Source organism: Podarcis vaucheri, assembly GCF_965113315.1.
Source record: "Podarcis vaucheri genome assembly, chromosome: 15".
In the NCBI taxonomy this organism is placed as follows: domain Eukaryota; kingdom Metazoa; phylum Chordata; class Lepidosauria; order Squamata; family Lacertidae; genus Podarcis; species Podarcis vaucheri.
This window is the reverse complement of record NC_138753.1, coordinates 9,440,058-9,462,726: the sequence shown is the minus strand read 5'-3', so window position 1 is coordinate 9,462,726 and position 22,669 is coordinate 9,440,058. Positions and strand designations below refer to the sequence as shown.

The window sequence follows — 22,669 nt, the reverse complement described above, 5'->3', positions numbered from 1 at the left end:
TAGGTGAAATGAAGTTTGCTACCCTTTATAAAGCAAGAGACAATAATACAAATTAGATCGTTTTTGTTTCCTCTCAGCCGTGGCCCACATTGTTATCCATTCACACAACTCACTGGGAAGCTACTAAGAATGGAGCCACTGCCTCTCTGCCTAGGTCCACTCCAACGTTACCATCAGGACCCATTTCTTGCTGCAAGGCTAAAGCACACAGTACAGAGATCAGCTTTCTACATATATCAAATAAATTCTCAGAAATTACAAATAACTATCCTGCCTCTTTTAGGATTATCTGATTGTATACAGAGTACAAAACATCACTGTTGGTGTTGAAAGCCTGGGAGTTCATGAACCCGAGTCTTTTCTTAACAGATAACTTATCTAAAATGAGAGCTGAAAATTATTTTCAGATCCAAAAGGCCTGTATCAAATTTTTTAAATGGAAGATAGAATCATTTTTTTCCAGCCTAGCATGCAGGCACCTAGAAATCCAATATAAGTAGCTTTGATTTTGAAGAAATTTAGTTTCAAGTAGAAATAAGAGTTTGATTTTGATACCTGACATTTGCTTTTTTCCAGCTTAGGTTTTGATTTTCAAAATAACAATGATAGAATATAATGTACAAAGGGCTGCAGATCCATGGTAGAGCGCATGCTCTGTGCACAGAACATCCAAGGTTGAATTCCCAGTATCTCCCAAAAGGGCTGGTAGAGACTGCTGGTCAGAAACACCCTGAAGACCCACTGCCAGTTAGTGTAGACAGTAATGAACTAGAAGGACCAAAGGTCTGAAATAGTGTAAGGCAGCTTCCTGTATTCCCAAGAGCGCAATTTCCATCAAATGAACAGAGGCAGAGGAAAAAATAATGTTGGACAATACAGCAGCATGCCATGTGCAATAGGGCTGCCATATTCCGAGGATCAAAAACCCAGACACACATACCCCACCATCGGGACACACACACCCCACCATCCCGCATCCCCCTCGCTCACCCCCTCACTGCCTCTGACCCCTTCCTCACTGGCCTGCTCCCTCTTCCTTCCCCTGTCTTACCTTTCCTGTCTTTGGCCTCCTGCTCATGATGGGAGGCTGAGCTGCCCCAGAAAAGCCGAACAAGGCCTGGCAGCCGCTGGGACCAGCACAGGGCCTAGCACAGCCCTGGGAAGGCCACTCCAGACCACCCCACTTCCTGTTCTGGGACAAAGTGCCTTCTGGGCATGCACGTGCCCCACAAAAAAACCAAAAACATAATAAAAAACAAACCAACCGCAGACATTTAATCCAAAATGCAAAAATCTGCCCGGATAGGGGTGCTGGCCCCCAAAATACAGACATGTCTGGGAAATCCCAGACGTATGGCAACCCTAATGCATGACAACTAGAGTGTATTGTATTTTACTACTTCCCTGGTCACCACTGGTTCCATACAGCAAAGTGCATGGAATTCACTCCAAGCAAGTAGGCAGAGTGGGGAAGTAGGGAGAGATCAGTTTTTTCCTGTGACATCACAATGCGCTTCTAAAGTACAAAATTTACTTGTTTAAAAATACTCAGCTTATTGGCTTTTCTTCACCTGAATTTGATTGCTGTTTAAATTTCTCACACAGAGCTTACTGTGGTAGATGTGCAACCTATATGGAATCAAATCACATTGAACCAAAGATGGTTCTAACATGAACATTTCCCTTTAAAGCAAATGCACTTCCTAATAATTATAGAAACACACAGTTGTGTCTAAATAGAATTACCATGGTGCATTAGCTGCTATTTATATGCTAATACCAAGAGAGACTAAGGACCCTGACCTTTTGATCTGGTTAAAGTGCATTTACTCCACATGGATGGCTATCCACACACAACAAGTGCACCATTCAGTAGGTTGATTTCCTTTTAAGTTCAACCAAACTAGGGTTAGATAGAACTCTTATGGACAGTGCAGCTTCACCAGAGTTGCCACTTCCATAGAACTCCCTGACACATTAACCACATTCGGACACAAAGCTAAACCAGGGGCTTAATGCCACAGGAACAAAAATTGGCCTCCCAGGTACACATGCTCCCTTCAATTTTCATGGGCAGCACTGCGTGAGTTCAGAAATTTTTGCTTCTGCTTTTAGTTAAGTGTAGCTTATAATTTCGTCCAAACCAGGAACTGTGGTTAACATTAACTAGGGTTACTTTCAGAAAGCCAGCTTCATACCCTGTGATTTGAAATTGGCTTGTTTTGAGACTAAACATAGCTAACTGCAGTTGGTTGGTTGGTTGGTTGGTTGGTTGGTTGGTTGGTTGGTTTGGATAGAAAGTGCTGCACAGAAGGAGCCCAATAGCCTAGGATGACTATACCTGATCATAATAGTGCTAAACCATGGTGGCTCTAAACAAGATAAGAATGCTGCAGACTGCCTGTGTATCTTAAAAAACAAGCAAGCAGGCTAGTACGCCTTTTGTGACTTAATTTTTAAAAACTTTTATGCAGGACTAGATTCATGGTTGTCAACATTTTAACCACTACGTACTAAAACAAATACTCACACTCTTACAAAGCTACTGTGTGGGAAAGTTAGAAATCTTTTAAGCATTCATCACCAAAAATCCAGACACCAAAGCTGCTTCCATGCAAGAATGCAATGCTTCTCAGCACTAATACAGTGGTACCTCGGGTTACATACGCTTAAGGTTACATACACTTGCCCCTATGGGAGAAGTGTAATATAAATGCAATGAATTTTTTAAAAAATAAAAATGTCAAAAAGCATTCATACCCAAGCTTGTTTTAGGTTTTTATTCTACGCTGTCCCAAAGGCTTGGAGTAGTTACAACACATCCAAGCTAAAATATAAATACAGAAACAGCAAGATCAAATCAAATTTCTAAAAACCTACTCAATGTAACCTTAGCTTGGCCAGTAAGTGCCCACCTTACAATTTTTCCTGGAAAATGTTTGATGAAATGTTGTATTCCTGTTGGAATAGCTAGGATGTTATTACCAATTTTCATACCACCTTCCATAAGTAGATCCAAACACAGCTAAAGTATCCTATAAATATTTTCATCATAATACAGCCAAGAACCAGGGGTGTCAAGAGGATTTTAAGGGTGCAGTGCACTGTATGTTGATTGCATCCTCTGCTATGTTAGTAAGAGATGGCACACACTTACATACGCTTTGTGACATAATTTTAGCAACATTATTTGTTTGCTACTTAATTGTAAATAAAGCCTCTAAGCGGTTTATAAAAATATATACATCGGGATACCTAATAAACATCAATGTTAAAACAAGTTTCTTAAATAAATAAATACATAAAATCAAGCATTAAAAATAGAGGCTAAAATTACATAAGAAAATGCACACTGGCATATCTGGATAGGCTTGGCTAAACAAAAAACAGCTGGAAAATTATATCATTTCTTGTAGATGGGATGAAGGGTCCAAAAGCAAATCAGGGCCCAAAACTGTTTTTCCATGTTTAAAAGGTCTTAACCAACAGTTGTTAAAGGCTCAACATCCCTGCTCAAACCAGCTCTAAAATCATATAAAGAACTTTCATGGTTTCATGAGGTGTGTAAAGCAGTTTATGTTACCAGTGACATCTCTCATCAGCTGAACTCTCACCAGCAGAAATACATACATTCTGTTGCAAGAGCAGACACGGTATTTTAAGTGGTAGGCTACAGTAGGGGTCAAAAGATCAAGATTTGAAGCAGCCAAGATTCAGGTGCCCATGCTAGGATAAATTCAAGAGTACAGTAAACTGTTTAAAAGAAAGCAGTGTAGTCTAACAGCATTTACCTAACATCAGCATGAGTCAAGCTGCCTTTTGTGTTTTTTGAGCAAAACCAATTTGAGCCTTGAATATACACAAACAGATCCATTTAAGTGTCTATTCCAGCAACAAAATCAAAGACACACAACCCATTTCCCCATATGAGTGGGCAATCTATATATAAAGCCTCTGCACATTACTGCTCCCATCTACTTAACAGCGCTCATGCACACACACTGTATTTCTATATATAAAAAACCCCAACACAAAGAACGCTAACACCAGATGACATTTAGGTGGGCAGAGTACTGTTGCACTCAGGTCCTGCTTGCAGGCTTCCCATAGGAAATTGGTTGGCCACTGCGAGAACAGGATGCTGGACTAGAAGGGACACTGGCCTGATCCAACAGGCTCTTGTTATGTTTTTTTAATAAGCTTGTTTCGTCTTACGCAGGTTTTATTCCAGCTCATAATACTGGGCTGTGCATATGCGTGTCATAAAAAATTCTCCAATAAAAAGACTGATTTGTATCGCCTTTGGTTTTACTTGCTCTCCACTCAACCCCTACAGCACCAGCCATGGAGAGCCACTTGGAAATTCACCTGGTCCTCCCCAATTAATGTTTATTGTGGCGAGTGCTTTTCTGAGGTGTCTAAAACGGAAACATTTTTTAAATCCAACCATGTATTTCTTAAGTGCTTTTTTAAGCTACATGATGTCTCCTAAACCTGTCCAGCTTAATTATATATACCAGAACAATTCTATGTTAAGGAGTTCAGTAAGAAAAGTGTTCATCCAGCCTTTGTGCTGCTATTTCTTACTCTTGTACATCTCTTTTAGAAAGAGAAAAAGAAAAACAGTCACAAGAACACATCCACCTACTTCTGGCTATCTTCATTTCATCTTTCACTTTTGATATTAATACACAGCTAACTTAATCTTTCATATAGATAAAAGTACAGCAAAGAGTGCCAACAATGCAGTCAAAGGTTTGATTGCTGACCACTACCATAAAACGCGAAAGTTGTAAACAAATGTCCAAGTGTAGCAGGAACATTTTATCTGCCTTGCCTGTTCATAACACATAAAAAGTATGTTTATAAAATTCACTTCAGAGAGGACTATAGGGATTAATATTTACCTTGAGGAGTGAGATGACCTTTCCTGCCTGTTTGTTAAGGTTTCGACCTAATACTAGATTGTTTAGGTGCTTGGGGTTCCTCTTTCTTATTCTGTTGAGTAGGGCCCCAAACTTTGGTCTTAAATGTCCTGCCCTGAAAGCACCACTGAGAGCAGTGGTTTGCAAACTTCTTTTCTCCACAAACCACTTGCTAATTATTTATTTTGCCCGTTTTAGCAATTGTAATGAGCTGTGCTAGAGTCTGTATGATATTTGAATGTGTTTTTATTTATTTAGTATTAGATACTGTATTTTATTGCATTCCATAGAATTCAAATTCTAGTATAGTATAGTAAAATACAATAGAAGAAATTTTAAAAGCAATTTAGTACAATTAAATATCCATATGAATACTTAATAGGATGGATTTGCTGTCTTCCAGCTTCAACTGGAAATCCACAAGCACACTGTGGAGAACCTGAATGAAGCTCACAGACCACTGGTAGTCCACAGACCAGTTTGGGAACCTCTGTCTTGGCAGCTAGATAACTCAGTTGGTTAGCACAGTGTTTCCCAACCTTTTTTGGGCAAAGGCACACTTGTTTGATGAAAAAAATCTCGAGGCACACCACCATTACAGCCCCGTGACGTCAGCGCGCAGCGTCATGCCAGGAGGGACGCACGAAAGTGTAACTTTCAATTTTTTTCCCTCCCCCTTGCCGGGGAACCTCCAAGCTTTGGGGGTGGGGGGGGGAGGAGGCAGCAAAGCGAGGGACTGAGGGACTCCTCCAACGACAAGGGTTGGGGAAGAAGAGAAAGGGCTATTCCGCTCCAGCACGGGAGGGGAATATGTACTGGTCCAACTGGTGTGCGGTCTTCGGAAAGCGGGGTGCGGGAAGGAAGCCTAGGCTCGGGGTCCACCGACCTCGGCGGAGAAAGGCAACAACCGGAGCCGATGACGAGCCGGCGCGTGCGTGCAGCGGCTGGCCTCAAGCTCAGGAAGCTGCGCGCGGCGATGTTGACGCGGGGCACGCGAGAGCTTGGGGCGGGGGGGCGGGAGAGAGAGAGAAAGAGTTGGCAGCACCAGGCACTGTTACTTATTGCGCTGCGGACGCTGCCAGCAACTGCGGTGGTTGTGCCGCCGCCGCCGCAGAACGTCCTCGTCAGTCAGCTGAGCTGCCTGGCGGCGTAGGGAGCCGAGGGGCGGGGCTTCCTTTCTGAAGGAGCTGAGGGTGGGGGTCCTCCGGCGCCTTTGGCGAAACGGCGCCGGCCCAGAGCGCTTCTAGGAGACTGCCTTTGTGCGCGACGTAAAGCCCTCTTTCCCTCCCTCCAGCCCCGTGTCACCTGTGGAAAAGGGGGCTGGATCCAGTGACGCAACTCGGAAAACTGTTAGGGAAGCCAGAGCAGGAAAGTGAGTGGGAGGCGGCGGCGCCGCTTTAACCCACGTTTCCTTTTTGAAAGAGAAACTTAAGTCAGTGTTTCCCAACCTTTTTTGGACTTGCCCGCCTCCCTCCAGGCAACATCTCGCGGCACACCAGGCAACATCTCGCGGCACACTAGTGTGCCGCGGAACACTGGTTGGGAAACACTGGGTTAGCACGTGGTGCTGATAACGCCAAGGTTGCAGGTTTTATCCTTGTAAAGGACAGCTGCCTATTCTGGCATTGCCAAGGGTTGGACTAGATGATCCCGAGAGTCCCTTCCAACTCAGATTCTATGATTCAAGATCCATCAGAGTAGTTGGCAGGGTTGCTGAAAGGGGTATATTGCTGTACTGGTCCCAGAGCCGCATGGGACCCAGACCGAGTCCTTTAAAAAGTAAATCTCTAGCCCACTCTACTAAAGTTTCAAGCACAATGGAAAAGCTATAAAGAGCACCTGGTAGTAATTCTACAGCCTGCTTGAATGTTTTGCTCAAAAACCAACTTATTGGGATAAAGTCAATACTGCTCAGTCTGTTGTAAGGAAGCCCTGACCGGGTACTAAAGTGTCAAGATGGCTGAAATGCTTTTGATCTGGCCGTTTTTCTTCCCATGTGCTTTGTTCTCAGTCTCCTTCCAAAGTTCCTAACTAGGATCGGTTCTTTAAAGGCAGCTTCCTGTGTACATTTTTAAATCTTATTTTCTGTCTTCATGGCACCGGCATTATGCAGAGAGATACTACAAGTGCAAGAGGCAGAATATTATGTTTTCAGTAATGCCACCAAACAGCAGACATTTTTCACGAGTAACATACAGAGATTTACTACTAAAAATTAATGTAGTATCCCACTATCACTCAGTGCTATACAAGAAGTGAACTTAAAATTCAGATTTTGCACAGTTTAAGCAATGAGTTAAAGGTTTTCAGAATTAGAACAGGGTAACAGAAAATAATCAACCACCTCATGGGACCACTTTCCACACATTATTCTTATCAATTTAAAAATTCAAGTCCACCTACAGAAATGAAGCTAGATAAAAAGAAAAAGGTTTTCCAATTGAAATTCAAATTATAAAAAGTAAATGTTAATTTGGTGTGTGTTAAATTCTGTGCTGGAAAAATGTTTTCAAACCAGAGACTAACATCAGGTATTTGGATCAGTGGTGCATTCTGGAAGCTTGTTCAGCTCTTGCTTCTTGACTACCTCAGTTGAACATCATGTAGAAGAAATGGCACATGAAAAGCTGAGAAGTTAGTTTCTATTTGTCCCAAGTTTTTACCTTTCTAGAAGGCTATTGTATTTCTATTTCAAAACTGGGGGTCTTTTCAACCTGGACCAAACAAAACATTTCACCAAACAAGAAATGTTAGTTATGCAAACATTTTCAAGAATATAAAGTAACATACAAATTTAGGATGGCTAGTTGTCTGCAACACTGATATGTTTGTGTGTTATTAAAGAATCCAGTATTACAAAGCTTGCTCAATACCCAAGTGCACCATTAGTCCTCATTGGCCACTGCAGTTCCACCTTGGTTTCCACTAAAGGTGGTATTTAAAAACAACAACCCTATGACAGCAATATTGTACATAACAACCTGGGATTAAGAGCCACTGAACTGAGAAAGGCTACTTCAGAGTAAGTATGTGTGGTGTCAGACTATGGATCACCTTTATTTCAACCCATTTTTACTAGAATCTATCTGAGGTTCTCTTGAGATGGGACCAGATTATCAAGTTGTCAATTGCTCAGGGAGAATTTACAGGATATTTCCTTTGCAAAAAAAAATTATCCACCAAGACAAGCAACTCTCCCATCATGGATTTGTTATATGCATCACTTTTTTACAAAATAAAATTAATTTTAAATATCTATCTGTTTCACTAGCATTTATGAGGTAAAGGGATTTTGCTCCTTTAAAGCAAGAATTCTCTGTAAAAATGTTCACAAAGTTTACTTTCAAGCACCGGCACCTCCTTCTCCCTTTTGCTTTTCCATTATGATCCCATTAATGCATTCAGTATATGTAATCACGGGATACAATTTCATGTACATAAATGTAAATGCTGCTTTAGATCCCAATTCTACTAGGAACTAAACTAAAGCCTTGATCTCTTGTAAGCAGTGATGAAGCCGCCATTATTTTAAAAAGTAATCTTACTTCTCCCCTTTTAAACACTCACACAGAATTGTCTTAAGTTCCTGTTCACAATATAAGGACCGGGGTGGGTGGGTAGTATTTTGGCACAGTAGTTTTGAATGCATATTGACCCAAAAAATGGAGAAAAACACAGTAAAATATGGTCTCAAAAAACTCCATATGCTTAAAAAACTAACTTTAAAACTGGGTCCCTCTTATAAGCATGATATAAAAATGCAAATACATAACTAAGTATTTTCAGACATGGGGAGGGGAGCAAGATATTCTCATCTTCCAAAGGGAAATGGCACTAAACATCCTGGCTAGCTGCTGTTCTTCAAAGTTTTGATGAGGACACAAATACCAAGCACCAACACAATGATTTGGACCTGGAGAAAACTGGTGGCTTCGTTTAAGGAAAACACTGGACAGTCCCTTCTGAATTCATGTAAAGGGTGACTGAATGGTTTGATTAAAGTCGTATTTCTTTAAAGAACCTGAGCTCTGCCAGATCAGATCAAAGGTCCATCTAGTTTCTGTTTCCCACAGTGACCAACCAGGTGATTTGCACAGCCTACAAGCAGGACATGATGGCAGTAACTTTTGTCTGCTGTTCATCTGCAACTGGTAGTTAGTGGCATACTGCCTCTGACTTAAAAAAAATAAAAATTTATTCTCCATCCCATCTGTATATGTCCTAGTAAAGGCCTGATCCCACATCTTGAAAGCTGCAATCCTGAAGTAAACTTAATTGGATGTTAGACACAGTAGTAGCAAATAAATAATAAATAATAATAATAATAATGATGATAATAAATTTATACCCCACCACTCTGGGCAGCTTCCAACTGAATATTAAAAGCAATACAGCATCAGACATTAAAAACATCCCTAAACAGGGCCACCTTCAGATGTCTTTTAAAAGTAAAATAGTTGTTTATTGCCTTGACATCTGCTGGGAGGGCATTCCACAGGGCAGGCACCACTACTGAAAAGGCCCTCTGCCTGGTTCCCTGTAACCTCACTTCTCGCAGCGAGGGAACCGCCAGAAGGCCCTCGACGCTGGACCTCAGTGTAGGGCTTGCTTCTAAGTTAACATGCTCGGGGTTTCACTCTATTGCAGAAAACAATTCCTGAAGTTACTTCTACAGTTTTTAAATATAATATTGAAATATAATATTACACTTAAAGAATAGATCATACTTAAAGTTTGGTAGGGTATATGCAAACCTAATCTAGGGAGTTGATTGGTTAATCTGTTTTGCAGATCATATATTGAACTGCTGGCCCTAATAACAGCTATGCTGTTGGTTTTCCTGTATGAGCAAAACATACACCCAAATGCCACACACAAAAACCCTCTCACCCTTTTCTATAAGTGTGAGAGTGTGTGTGTGTGTGTGTGTGTGTGTGTGTGTCACAATTCCTTGAGTGATAATCACCTGATATTTTAATACACTTTAAGAATTACAGTGCAAGTAATTAACAAGGCAGATATCCATTAGATTAAAAGGAAGGTATTTAAAATTCCTCAGTGCAATTTGGATGTGCACTACAGTTCACTGTAAGAAAAATTAAGTCACTCAAAGACGGAAGGCAATTTGTAACATGAAAAGATTCAAACTCTTAAGTTTATTCAGAGAAAACTGATTTTTCATTCTTTCATTTCCTATTAGGGGAAAGATAAGAGAGAATGCCTAATGACCCAAGTTCTGCACTACCTGTTCACATTTCTACTGCTATTTTATTAGTCACATCTTCCCTGACTTGCCTCATTACACCAGCACTGCAGCTGTCCATATACCTTTGAAAGGCAAAACAATATAACCAGTTTGAAAAGGGTACGTCCGATTTATTTATTATTAGAGAAATTGGAGAAATTGGTAATTTGATCCAGGTATATTCATAGTGCTTAAGAACATCCCTCATTAGTTATTAATAATTAAAAAGAATATTTATATTGCTTGACCCAAAGCTCTGGAAAACTGAAGCTTTGGCCCAGCAAGAAATTGTGGAAAGAAGAATGTTGAAGGCTGTATTTTAATTAATGAAGTGGCACACTTAATCACCACACTTCCCTACAATTTATATGGGCTCTTCAGTTACTGGAACAGATAATAACTTGAACAGATTCATATCTGATTAGTTTTTTAACGTCAACACCAGATACAGTAAATCATATGGGGTTGGAGGGGAGTTATGTAGAGAAAGCTTGTGTGCCACTAATGGCCAGCCAAGCATCTGGCACAGAAATTGGTGACCATATCTGATTTCCCTTGGTTACAACAATAAACAGCGACAAGGTCTAAAAGTCAATCAAACAGAATGCAACAGAATTGGATGGTAGGACTTACAAAGAGGCAATACTCTCCCTTATATGCATTCCTATGTAGTTAGCCCATCTCACCCAAATCATAACATGCTGCAAAGAGAACACACCATCATGGTGTTACGAGTTCTCATTTTTCATGGTCAAGGAGAAAAACATCATCACATTTTAAGCCACTTAGCAACTCAGTGCAGTACACACCAGTTCTCCATGGATTACTTATCTGGATTACATGCAGTGACTGAGTGGGATAAGAGAAAGCCACTCATGGGCAAAATGTTCTGCTTGGAGGAGGTAAGTCTTTCGGCAAGACAACCATACTACAACTACAGAATTCTGTAAAAATAGTCCCCCTCTGACCAGCTGCAGGATTACATAAAGTAGATCATACTGAAACAGTATGAACAAAAAGATGTATATTCCATCTTAAATCAAACATTATTTTTGTTACCTGACAATAACTATGAATTCATTTCCAAAAGGAAATGGATTAAAACATATGCATTAAAGAGAAAGGACAGATACCGTAAGTCAATAGTAATTAAAGTAGGAAAATTTTTGATTGCATCAATTAATCACTGATTACAAAATAGAGTGTTCTCATCAGAAGCATTTCCTGATAAAGTCTGATTAGTACCGGTGGACAATACAATCTATAAACATCTTCTGATCCAGGCACAGAGATGTTCCAAAGAATAAAATGCTTGGGATGTATCCAACTAAATTTTCTTAAGAGTAGACACACAGTAAACACATTTAAATTAACGGACCCAAATTAGTTAGCCATTATTTTCAACAGGTCTACTCTGAATAGGATTAGCACTGGATACAATCCTATGGTCACCTTAGGTGTTCTCATCTTAATTTACTGGTTACATCTCTATATTGTCCTTCCTCCAAGAAGCTTTGAGCTGTATGCCTTAGGACTGCATTGTTGGTAGATAAAGCAAATAGACAATGGCTGAATTTAAACAATATTGTAACGATGGTTACAAACATGGCTTACAGCAGCTTGCCTGCATTGCTTTTTATCATCTTTGCTTTGCAAGTTCACTACAAGGAAGTAGCCTCCAGAGGCAGAGCATTGTTTTAAGCTATAGTTTATTGATTCAAGCATCACACCAAACCACAGTCTGCAAGTCCCCTTCAAACCATTTGTTTAAAGTTGTGGTTTGCCAGCTGATGCCTTGTCAGTTCAGACATGTCATTAAATTATCATTAAGCTTCAAACACTGTTGACTAGCTTTCCTAAACCCACTCAGTGAGCTGCAAGGCAGAATTCAAACCTGATCCCATTCCCCACACCTAAACCCAATGCTTTAGCCCCTAAACAACCATTGCTCTCAAACAGCCCCAATTGTTAATCTGCTTTAAGTCCACAATGTAGATATCCCTTCAAGTGCCATTTCAGCACTAGCTGAGCACTGATTTTCTGTGTCCAATCTCTAACAAAGATACACTTTAAAGAAATACTTCAGAAGCAAAAATTATGAAAAGCATTATGAAAATTATGCTGAAGAGAATGCTAAAATCATCTAAAACAGTAAGGTTAACATTTCCATGATGTGTCAAAAAAAGAATGGGAAGAGAAATTTGACATCTCAGAAACAATAGCTTCACAGATGCTTGGAGCACCAGTAAGTGGCTCCCTCAGAGAAAACCTTTTTGTTCCAGAAGATCCATCCAAAAACTTGTGGGACACATTAAGCTTAAACAACTCATTGCTGGTTAAGCTGAGCACACACAATGTTTCAGAATTGTCAGAACAATTGCTTCATTTAATACCTCAACTTAAAAGGCACATTTCAAATTGTCCTCCTAATGCGTTATCAGACACTACTTTACAAGAGCAACCTCTTAAGACTGCAAATTTTTATTTATCAAACATACCAACATTCTTAACACTGTAAGCATAACTAAACCACCTAAAAGCACTGCAGGAATTTGGATGGATGAAATTTTAAAATAGTGTTTGGAATGAAGTTGACAGTACTCAAACTGACACTGTATGAACTTCCTAATGTTGACTGTAAGAAAACTTAGAACAGAATGGCTAAAAATATATTGTGTATCTGTTAAGCTGACAGATCAATTTATTTGGGAAGCTGTCACTAATAGAAGTAATTAAATTATTTGTATGATTTTTTCAAGTTCTTACAAGGGGGGAACTAAATGTATTTTGGATTGAACTTATAAATTTCAATTATACTAAATCTACATTTATGCAATGGCTACTACCCACAATGGTGTATTCTACCTCCAGAGTTGGAGGCAGTATGTCTCTGAATACCAGTGGCTTGGAATCAATGGGAAGAATCCTGCTACATTCAGGTCCTGCTTGTGAGCCTCCCCTTGGGTATCTAGTTGGCTACTGTGAAAACAGGGCGCTGAACTAGATGGGCCTTTGGCCTGATCCAGTAGGGGTTTTCTTTTCTCTTTAGCCAATGTTTAAAAAGGAAAGCTGGTTAAAGTCTACATTTACCATAAAACTGAGTCATGACATACCAAACAGCAATTTAAATGTTCTGTAATAAAATCATATACAGACATATCAAACTTTTGAACTGAAGCATTATAAGAAACATAAGTAGTAATACATAATATTTCAGTTATTGTGTGCTTTCTATGGGACCTAGGGACTAGGGTGTCAAAGGTGTCACATCTCAGGAGATGCCAGCACGTGTCTCATCAGGATGGGACCCACATTAATTTTCTTGTACTCCTATCATCAAAGTATCTCAACTCTGCCATGTATTCTGTTCTCAAATTATGAGTGTTTACAACAGCTAAACAGCACTGACACTTCCATCTCATTGATAAATACTTTTTGAGTAACTACCACCAGTTCCTTTTCAGGAAAGTTCTGAACACTTACGTCTGAGACTGAGCTGTAAATATCACTTTGACTGCATTCTGAGCCTTCAAGCAAGTGATCTTGCTTAGTATCCTCATATATATGTAGAGTCAGACAAAGCCGAATTCTAGTTAAGCAGGTATAATTTTGCAGTGCAAAAGACATATGGGCTGCAAGGCCAAATGTTTTAAATTGTAATCCTATAATGACTCATTTAGTTATCAGCCAATATGTGGTAATTGTTATAGCAACTAGTTTGCAGGCATGCTGTTCAAAAAAAAAATATCAGAAATGGGAAACTTGATTTACAATAATGATTTAAATCGTCCTGATGCATGTCAATTTTTAATAGACATAGATGTTTCTCTTCTAATGGGGTAGCCTTGAATGAAGACATTTGATTCCTAGCTGTGTATTTGTATTCAAGAGAGTACACTGTCAATGAGTAGCAGCAGCAGTCAAGCCTGTCAAACTCCTAGCAGTCCTTTAATTTTCCTCTTAAAGTGCATGGTAGACTAGATTAGGTGACGTATAAACCAAACATGTTCCATCTGAAACCCCACCTTAATTAGCAAACACCATACATTAACAATTAATGACTGCCCAGCCCAGATTATTGCAATTGAACCCACATCTTCCAAAATCAGAACTCTAATTTATAGTCTCAATCCAGGTTTATCCTATTTAAGACACATTGCCCCATGTTCAAATAAAGACACTATAAATCTTCCATTAAAAGTAGTGCTAAGGCAAGTGTAGTACTCAAGAATAGCTAAGCATCCTTTCCCTTATTTTACAGTTGACAGAAGCAGAGTTCCAATTATGACTGGTAGCATACAAGGTTAACTCAACAGGCCGTGTGTATCCTATTCACTATATTATTGCTAAAAAGTACAGCAATACAAAAAAAGTTAAGAATCTGACTGGACTTGGATCTGGGCTCTATTCTCCAAGAAGCCATAAATTCACTTTATGAACTCTTAGATTGCAATTCTAAATGCACTAATGAACAGTGAGACCTCTGCCCAGATATGATTCCATTTGCACAGCTGATTCCATGACTCAGCTTACAGCACTGACAAAGATTATGCATAGCATAATGTAGCTATATTACAAAACAATTTAAGGTACAATTTAAAAGGGAAAGAATGGAAATTGCAGAGTACAACATCATAAACCAGAAAGATTTTTACAGAGGCTGAGAAACATGACAATGCATCCTTTTACTAGGGAAGGTTTCCCATACTTCTAAGAGACATGATAAGCACACACACACCAGGATGCAGAAGTTCACCCCAACATTCACAACATAATGTTAAATTTTATGCTAATATAATGACAGCCACAATCTTTGTTCTGTATTCACCATGTGTCAGATATGAACTGTCCACCCATAAACAGGCACTGAAAAATATAGAAAGGGTCAAACCTTTTTGCCACCTGAAATGTAAATACCACAGGCTAGAACAGTAGGCATCCTTAGAAGTCTTATAGTAGTACCGTTTGGAAGTAAACAACAACAAAAACACCAAAAACAGATTTTCCTAATGACAACTTTAACCTATTCACAAAATAAAAGCACCTCAACACTGAGTATCACTATATATAATAATTAAGACCCTTTTAATTTCTGGATTATAGTCAAAGGCAATGTGTGACATTCTAACCCAAAAGAAAGGATATTAAATCTTGCCACAAACTTTGCAAAACATTTAAAACGTGTTCCATTTTAGGTTGCACTTCAGCAAGGCCAAAAGGAAGATTATATAATCAACAAGCAAATCATATAGGCATATAATAAGCTAAAAAGACTACCTATATAACTATATATCTATATATAAATAAGCCTTGAAAGTGGGGGGAGGAGACAGAACAGGGCCTATAATCCTATTAATTCCCATTTTTTTCTTTGCATATATGCATTTTCTTCTTGTGTTAAGTGTGAGTATTCAGGGTCAACCCAAATCTCAAGGTCAATGGTTTTAGTCAATTTAGAGTTTGAGTCCCCTAATACAATAGACACTCTAGCGAACAACCAAACTATTTGGTTTAAAGAAATGCAGGAAACAGTAGCCACTCATAAAAAAAATGCTAAAAAATTATACTGTATATGGTACGGTTTAATCCACACCCATATTGATAAGAATCAAATTGTGCTTTGTCCGATACAATCTATGTATATTCACCCTTGTTAAGAATTGGATTTGGCATGACAAAGATTGAATATCAATGAGAACACTGCCATCCTTCATTAGGTAAGTGTAAAGAAAGATGGAACATCATGTTTACCATTCCATCAGAGTATTTTCCATATCCTTTTGTCCTACATTCTTTCTGTACTCTTTAAAAATGTGTCAAGGGATAACAGTGCTCAATTTGATCATATTTGTGGAGAGAAGACAAGACAAGACAGAGTGTAAAGGTAACACTCTGCTACAGAAACCCACCACAAAATGTAAGAACAAATGAAGTCACCATTCACTAATGTAGAAATTTGATATGTACTATGTGTGTAAATATATATCCCAAATGAAGTAAAAAAGTGAAAATCTGTGTCAATCAGAAAGATAATCAAACAACAACAAAAACCCTTGCTTTCCAACATTGACTGGCTACTTTATTGCTAGACAAATCAAGATCTACGGAAGGGGGGTGGTGAGATAAATAAATACTACATTCACTTGATTTCTGTACCACTAGACTCCTCCCTAAAGAACAGACTTCATTGTTACTGCAATTACTATACCTTCCACTCCAGCAAAAACACAAGCAGAAAATGGGTGGTGTGAATGCTATGAAAAGGGTAATCTAGCCATTTCACAGCTTCTGCCTTACTCCACCCAGTTTTCTCCTCAATGGCTGTGCTCGCTGTACTCGCCCTCCATAAACACAATCCAACCAAACAAGAACACACAAAACATTACTGACAAACTAATGTATCTGTGGCAGAGGCTTTTGTTAAAAGTGTTCTCTTTGTTCAAAATATCTGATTCAGGGATATTCTAAACCACTTTGAATAATAATAATAATAAATAATAATAATAATTCAGCTACTGAAAAATCCTGTCCCACACTGCCAAGAAATTAAATGGTACACAATTGTTTAATTATAAATCTGAGAATTCGGACCATTCCACCCCCTCCTCCACACCCGCTAATGAAGTCCACAAATGTGACATATGCACAGTAGCAAGATGTAAAAGGGGGGATTGAAACAGGTTAATGCACCTAAATACATTAGTATTCTCCCCCCCCCCCGCCGCCGCCGCCCTTTGGGTGGACAGAGGGAGAGGCACAGTGAAAACTGTTAGTATAGCTTCCAACACTCATGGCTAGGAAACTCACTGCAAAAATATTTGACCTGCATCAATCAAGCCATACTGCAGTAGTACGGAACATTTCTTTTCCCCAGCCAATGCTACTAAAGCAAATAAGATGGGATGTGACTAGTCTCAGAGGCTGAGTGCATAATTTCTTTTTCCCCCCACCCACATCACCACTCCAAAAAGCTCTCCTTATAAGTGTGTGACCCACCTTAACTTCTTCACAGAAGTAAGATAAAAGGGAAGAGAGAATCACAAAGCTAAATTGTTACAATAAGAGCTGTATTCTTAACAATACAGAACAAACAAGCATCTTAATGGAATGAGATTCCTTGCTGGCATCTCTAGCATCACTCCTCCTCCTCCCCATCTTTCAAAAGGGCAATTTCTTCTCTAAGCTGCCAGCAATGAGGTTCTACCAGCATTGAGGTGCTAACCCCCAACATGTGGAATCTGATGTCCCTAAGTCTTCCAACACATCCTCCTCCCATTTTTGCTGCAGCTTGTTCTGACGGTCTGAGCCACCTCCTAGCAATGATTTTTCTCTTACTCAGTCACTGCAGGGAGAAGGGTGGAAAAGGGCCTTTTGACAGACCACCAGATTAGAGCTGCCAGACATCTCTTTTATGTTGTGTACCACAGATCATTTATTTTAATGAGCCAGTACCCCAACACTCATCTTGTTTAAAACAAACAACACAGAGAAGCCGGCCAACTTGCCAACAAACAGTAATTCTCCTCCCATTTTTGTCAAAAAGAAAGGAATAAAGAAATTTAAGGAGCATGCGGGGGGAGGAGATCTATGATATATTTCCTTTCAATCTGACTTCCTCTCTACTTCCAGGCCTTTATTGGGGTCACTATCACTACAACCTCCTCCACCCCATTTATTGTGAAGTCGCCAGAAGAAAACATCATTATGGAATGCAGGTGTTCAAGCAGTGGAGTGGCAGTAAATACGAAGAAAAGATAATGAAAGAAGAGAAGAGTGTGGTAGGAGACCAGAGTTGTGGGCTGTGAGACAAAGCTTACAGAAATATGGAACTGAAAAATGGACCGGAGGTTGCAAGAAGAGAGATTCAAGAATAAGAGGCTAGTAAAGAAATACTACAGATATAACAACAGAGCTGGGAGTAGAGGACTAAAGCTGAATAAAAGCAGGATTCTGAATGTCAGAAGCAAAAGTAAGATGGGTGCAAAGGCTGGTCTAGACTAGAGCACGAAGGGCCTTCAAGCAAGGCAGCATGATGAGGTTTCAGAGTGACAAAGCAGATGCAAGAAGGGGAGATGATAGAGCTAGTAACAGAGGATGTAGAGAGATGCTGCGGTAGTAGGAGGTAGAGGGTACCAACAAATTATGCTTTAAAAGATGGCTTGAGAATGGGGAAAACCAGAGAGCAAAGGGTGTGATCAGACTCCTCCAGCTAGAAAAAGGAGATGAAGAGGTGTGTACAGAGGGGAGGGGAGAAATGCAGTAACGCAGGATTATGGGGCAGAACTGAGGAACTGAAGAACTGGAAAAGATCACATCCAGCTGGAGAGGGATGCTGAGAATTCAGATAATAGTAAAACAGCAGTATTAGGAGCCTCTCCCCTCCCTCCAATGGAAAATCTATATCCTTTAATGGAAAATGTAACAGATTCTCCATTAAAGGGAGGCTAGTTTCTAAGCCAAGGTGAGGGGGCACCGACCTCCTCTATAGATAAACAAGATTGAAAGTCAAAGGGCAACTATATACTCATTTGTACACCCTCTCTAACAGGAAAGAGGGGTAAGAAGGAAAAGAAGCCCTTTCGCTTCCTATTAGAAGACAAGAAAGTGTCATCTATAAGATGGGTGTGGAAGAGGAGAAAGAAGGTGCAGCCCCACTAGAGAGGGTCACACGTGCCCCACTCCCATTATAAGGGAAAGTAGGATGAAAGAGCAAAAATAACCTTGATTCCACTGGAGACTGAGAAATGGTAATATATCAAAAGGGGGGGGGGTAAAGAGGGGAAACCAATCTACCCACCCACCTACTATTGGGGGGGCGAGAAAAGAATAAACAGGGTCATGCCGTTTGGCAGGAGGTGGGTGCGGGGTGTGGGTGCATGGAGAGATGTTCAGGAGAGATGCTGGATACGGGGAAAGAGGCAGAGGTAATCATAGTACAGGGGTGGCTAAAGGCCAGGAGGAAGAACAACGTTTGTGTGTGGAGGGTGGATGAGCGGGAGCAAAGGAAAGCACGCCATACGCGTTTTTCTTGCCTAGTCACCTAAGGAAAGAAGGGGAGAAGAGAGGGGGGGTATCCGACAGAGGAGAAGAATGGGCAGCGTGCATTTCAGAGAGACGTGCGAATGAAGGCTGGGGCGTGAACACAAACACGCGATGACGACGGTAAGGATGCGAGTCGGAGAGGGAGAGAGACAGAAGGGAGGGAAGCCTTATTCATCCCTCCCTTTCTCCTTCTCTCCTCCCTTCCCCCCCCCACCCCCGTCTCAATATCAACGGGCGCGGCGGCCATTTTGAGAGCGAGCTGGAAAGAAGCGAGGAAGGAAGGAGGGAGGGAGAGGAGGAGGAGGAGGCGGCGGCGGCGGCAACAGCAGCAACACGAGCAGCCCCAAGCCGGGGCCTACTGCCCGTTCACCCCGCGCCCAATATACATAAATAAATAAAGCCATAATAAAGCAAAGCGCCACACTACAAGCCCGTGTCGCGCCTTATAGGTGTGACACCCTCCCTTCTCCCGCTGGAGCCAGAAGCCGGCCGGCCTTACCCGAGCCTCCGAGGCCGCTCCCACCAGTTCACCGGCGCCGGTTCCGCGCGCGAGGCGAACGCGTACAGTGAGGGGGGGGGGAATGCTGGTCGCTTCCTTGGGCCCGGGGGAGGCACAGAGCCGGCCTCGCCGAAGAAGGGCTCTCTCGGCCCCCTCCCCTTTTGCCGGCTTGTGGAGAAAGAAGATGGAGGAAGCTTGTGGGAGGAGGCTGGCTGAGGAGGGGCGGGCGGAGGGGTCGCAGCGGTGTTCCTTCTTCGGCGGTAATGGTCGTCGCGCTCGTCGTCGTCGTCTTCCTTCGTCGTCGTCGGCAGCAGCAGCGGCGTCGACCGCCCTTTTCCCGCCCCGGTCTTGTCAGTGGCGCCCCGGCCGCCAGGAAGGAAGGAGGGAGGGAGCAGCAGCGGAGGAGGGAGCAGGCTCGGCCCGCTTTAAGAACTGCGCATGTGCGGAGAGGGGAGGGGATAGCAGCCCGGAGACCATCTTGCGGGGAGGCCGACGCGCGCCGACTCCCGGCGTGCAGCGCGGCCGAGGAGAAGGCGGCGGCGCGGGGTGGGCGGCGACGACGACGAGGGTAGCCGCCGCCGCCGCCACAGCAGCAGCACCCGCCCGGACTCTGTTCCCGACCTGCACCGCGGCCAGTTTACCTCAGCCCGCCTGGCTGCTTCTGCCTGTGTGGCGGTCGGTCGGTTTCTCCTCAACCCTCTCCCGTTTACAATCACCATTGTTACTCTCTTATCACACTCATCAACAATATGATTATGGTTATGATTATTAAAATACTTCTGTTGATCTTAATTTCAAACAATCGTCCTTGTGATCGTCGCGTTTTCTGACGAGCTCAAGGCAGCGGACGAACCGCAGCACCAACAACATTTTAAAATTCAAAAACGGCTCACAAGTCGCGCTGTCAAAACAATATTTTAAAATTAAAGACCCCCTTTTAAAACAACAACAACCCACCCGCAGAAATCAGCAGTCCTTCACAGACAAGCAGCGGAGAAAAATGTCTTAGCCAATTATTTATTTTATGAACAATCATGTCTTTTGTGTTCCTTAAATGACTGGCGGTTCATTTTCATTATCTTTTAGGGTTTTTTTGTAAACCACCCATGAAATATACAGTGATGGGCAGTAATATAAATGTAATATTATTAATGACATTACTAACGTCCTCTTGCACGTTTTTCTTACAGAACAGGTGGAAATTCTCCTACACAATCTAGTTCCACTAAAATTTGTTCTCAACACCTCTTACATTGTTATGTTGTTACAAGCTAAATCTCTCTGTACAACCTCCTGAGTTCCATAGGTCTTATTCCCAAGTAAAAAAATACGGTGGTGGCCTTATTCATTTATTTTTACTTCAATGTGCCTTTTTTATAAAAGCATTCATAGCGCTACTCTCAAACCCTCAAAAAAGGCTTTGGAATAACAATAGTGTCAGTCTTAGTTGCGCTAACAGCACCACGTAGGTGGAAATATCAGCATAGGTGTTTTGTTCTCTAATACAACCTTTCAGCCATCGAAATGGCCCCAAACAATACAATTCAAAGAAGAAAATAAAATTTAAAAATCCCAAAATAGGTAAGAGTTGAAAGTTTGGCCAATTAATAGTTTCATTCTGAACTTTCATTCCAAAGGTGTTGACGGAGGTTGCAAAGTATAAGGCTACAGTTTGCTGTCTGAAAAGCTAGTAATCTGAAATTAAACTCACAAGGAAGTGGAGGCAGGGGTATACTGGGAAAATACTGTTGCTGTAAATTATCATTTACAAAGCACTTTAATTTTCCTAGGGACAGTACACAGATTAACCTGTGCACAGGCTTACAGTCTAATAGACACCACATTGGAGGAAAAGGGAATGGGGAGGGAAGAGGAAAACAGGTACACAAATATTGCCATTTTTAAAGTTACATACAAGCGACTCAATTTATGCTTGGGTTACATTCCAAGGAGAGCATGTAAAGTCAAAATTGTGTATGGTCAAAACCAACCTGGCTACCCCATGTCTGCTTGGAAGCAGGTCTCATGGACTCTAAACTGCATAGGAGGTGGGCTGGGCATATGGGTCAATGCTGCTTATGGTTAACTAGAAGATTGGTGGCTCAAGCCTATCCAGGGACAGTTGTGGGCAGGACTAGAAGACCCTTGGGGTCCCCTTCCAACTCTACAATTCTATGATTCAATTCTATGTCTTCATTTGCAGAACTCTCCTCTGTTGGAGCCAAATTTGTTTTGAAGAGGAAGAACCATAAGAGAGAGAAGTGGAGGGACTTGTACTTCTCCATCAAGTTAGCACCTGGACAGCAGACCGAGCTGACACATTATTCTCTGTTGTCATGCTTTTGGTGAGATGGATTATTATTATTATTATTTATTAAATTTATGTACTACCCTTCAGCCGAAGATCTGAGGGCGGTTTGCAACATAAAAGCACAAAATACATAACACAATAGCAAAAAAACAACGACACAACAACAACCAAGCATGACACATAATGTTGTGACTCAGAAAAGAAGTTTGCTTTGTTCATTATTCTTTTATTAATAGAAGTTTACTAATAGAAAAGAGAAACTTTTTTTTGTATAGTTTCTAGTTTAGTTTTTGGTGGAAATTGAACTGCAGCAGAATGGAAGCAGAATTGAATGCAACAAATACATGGTGGGAATAAAAATAATACCTTCCTACATCCACTTTCCCCTTCATGGATCACTGCCTTACCGTGGCGAAGGGGCTTAAATAACTCAGAGAAGCTATGAGCTATGCCGTGCAGGGCCACCCAAGATGAACAGGTCATAGTGGAGAGTTTTGACCAAACGTGATCCACCTGGAGGAGGAACCGGCAAGCCACTCCAGTATCCCTGCCAAGAAAACTCCAGGGACAAAGACAAAAGGCATATAAAAGTTATGATGCTGGAAGATGAGCCCCTCAGGTCGGAAGGCGTCCAACATGCTACTGAG

General features: G+C 41.2%; 1 protein-coding gene across 2 annotated transcripts in view; it reads right to left on the bottom strand.

The window, feature by feature from the left end:
• PAFAH1B1 (platelet activating factor acetylhydrolase 1b regulatory subunit 1) overlaps positions 1-20,202 on the bottom strand; it is a 63,711-nt gene extending 43,509 nt beyond the window's left edge. The window contains exon 1 of one of the 2 annotated variants that reach the window (XM_082201294.1): positions 19,712-20,202. The gene's annotated coding sequence lies outside the window, so the exon portion shown is untranslated. The remainder of the gene's footprint in view (positions 1-19,711) is intronic. The other variant, XM_082201295.1, reaches the window with a different exon arrangement.
• Between the last annotated feature and the right edge of the window lie 2,467 nt (positions 20,203-22,669).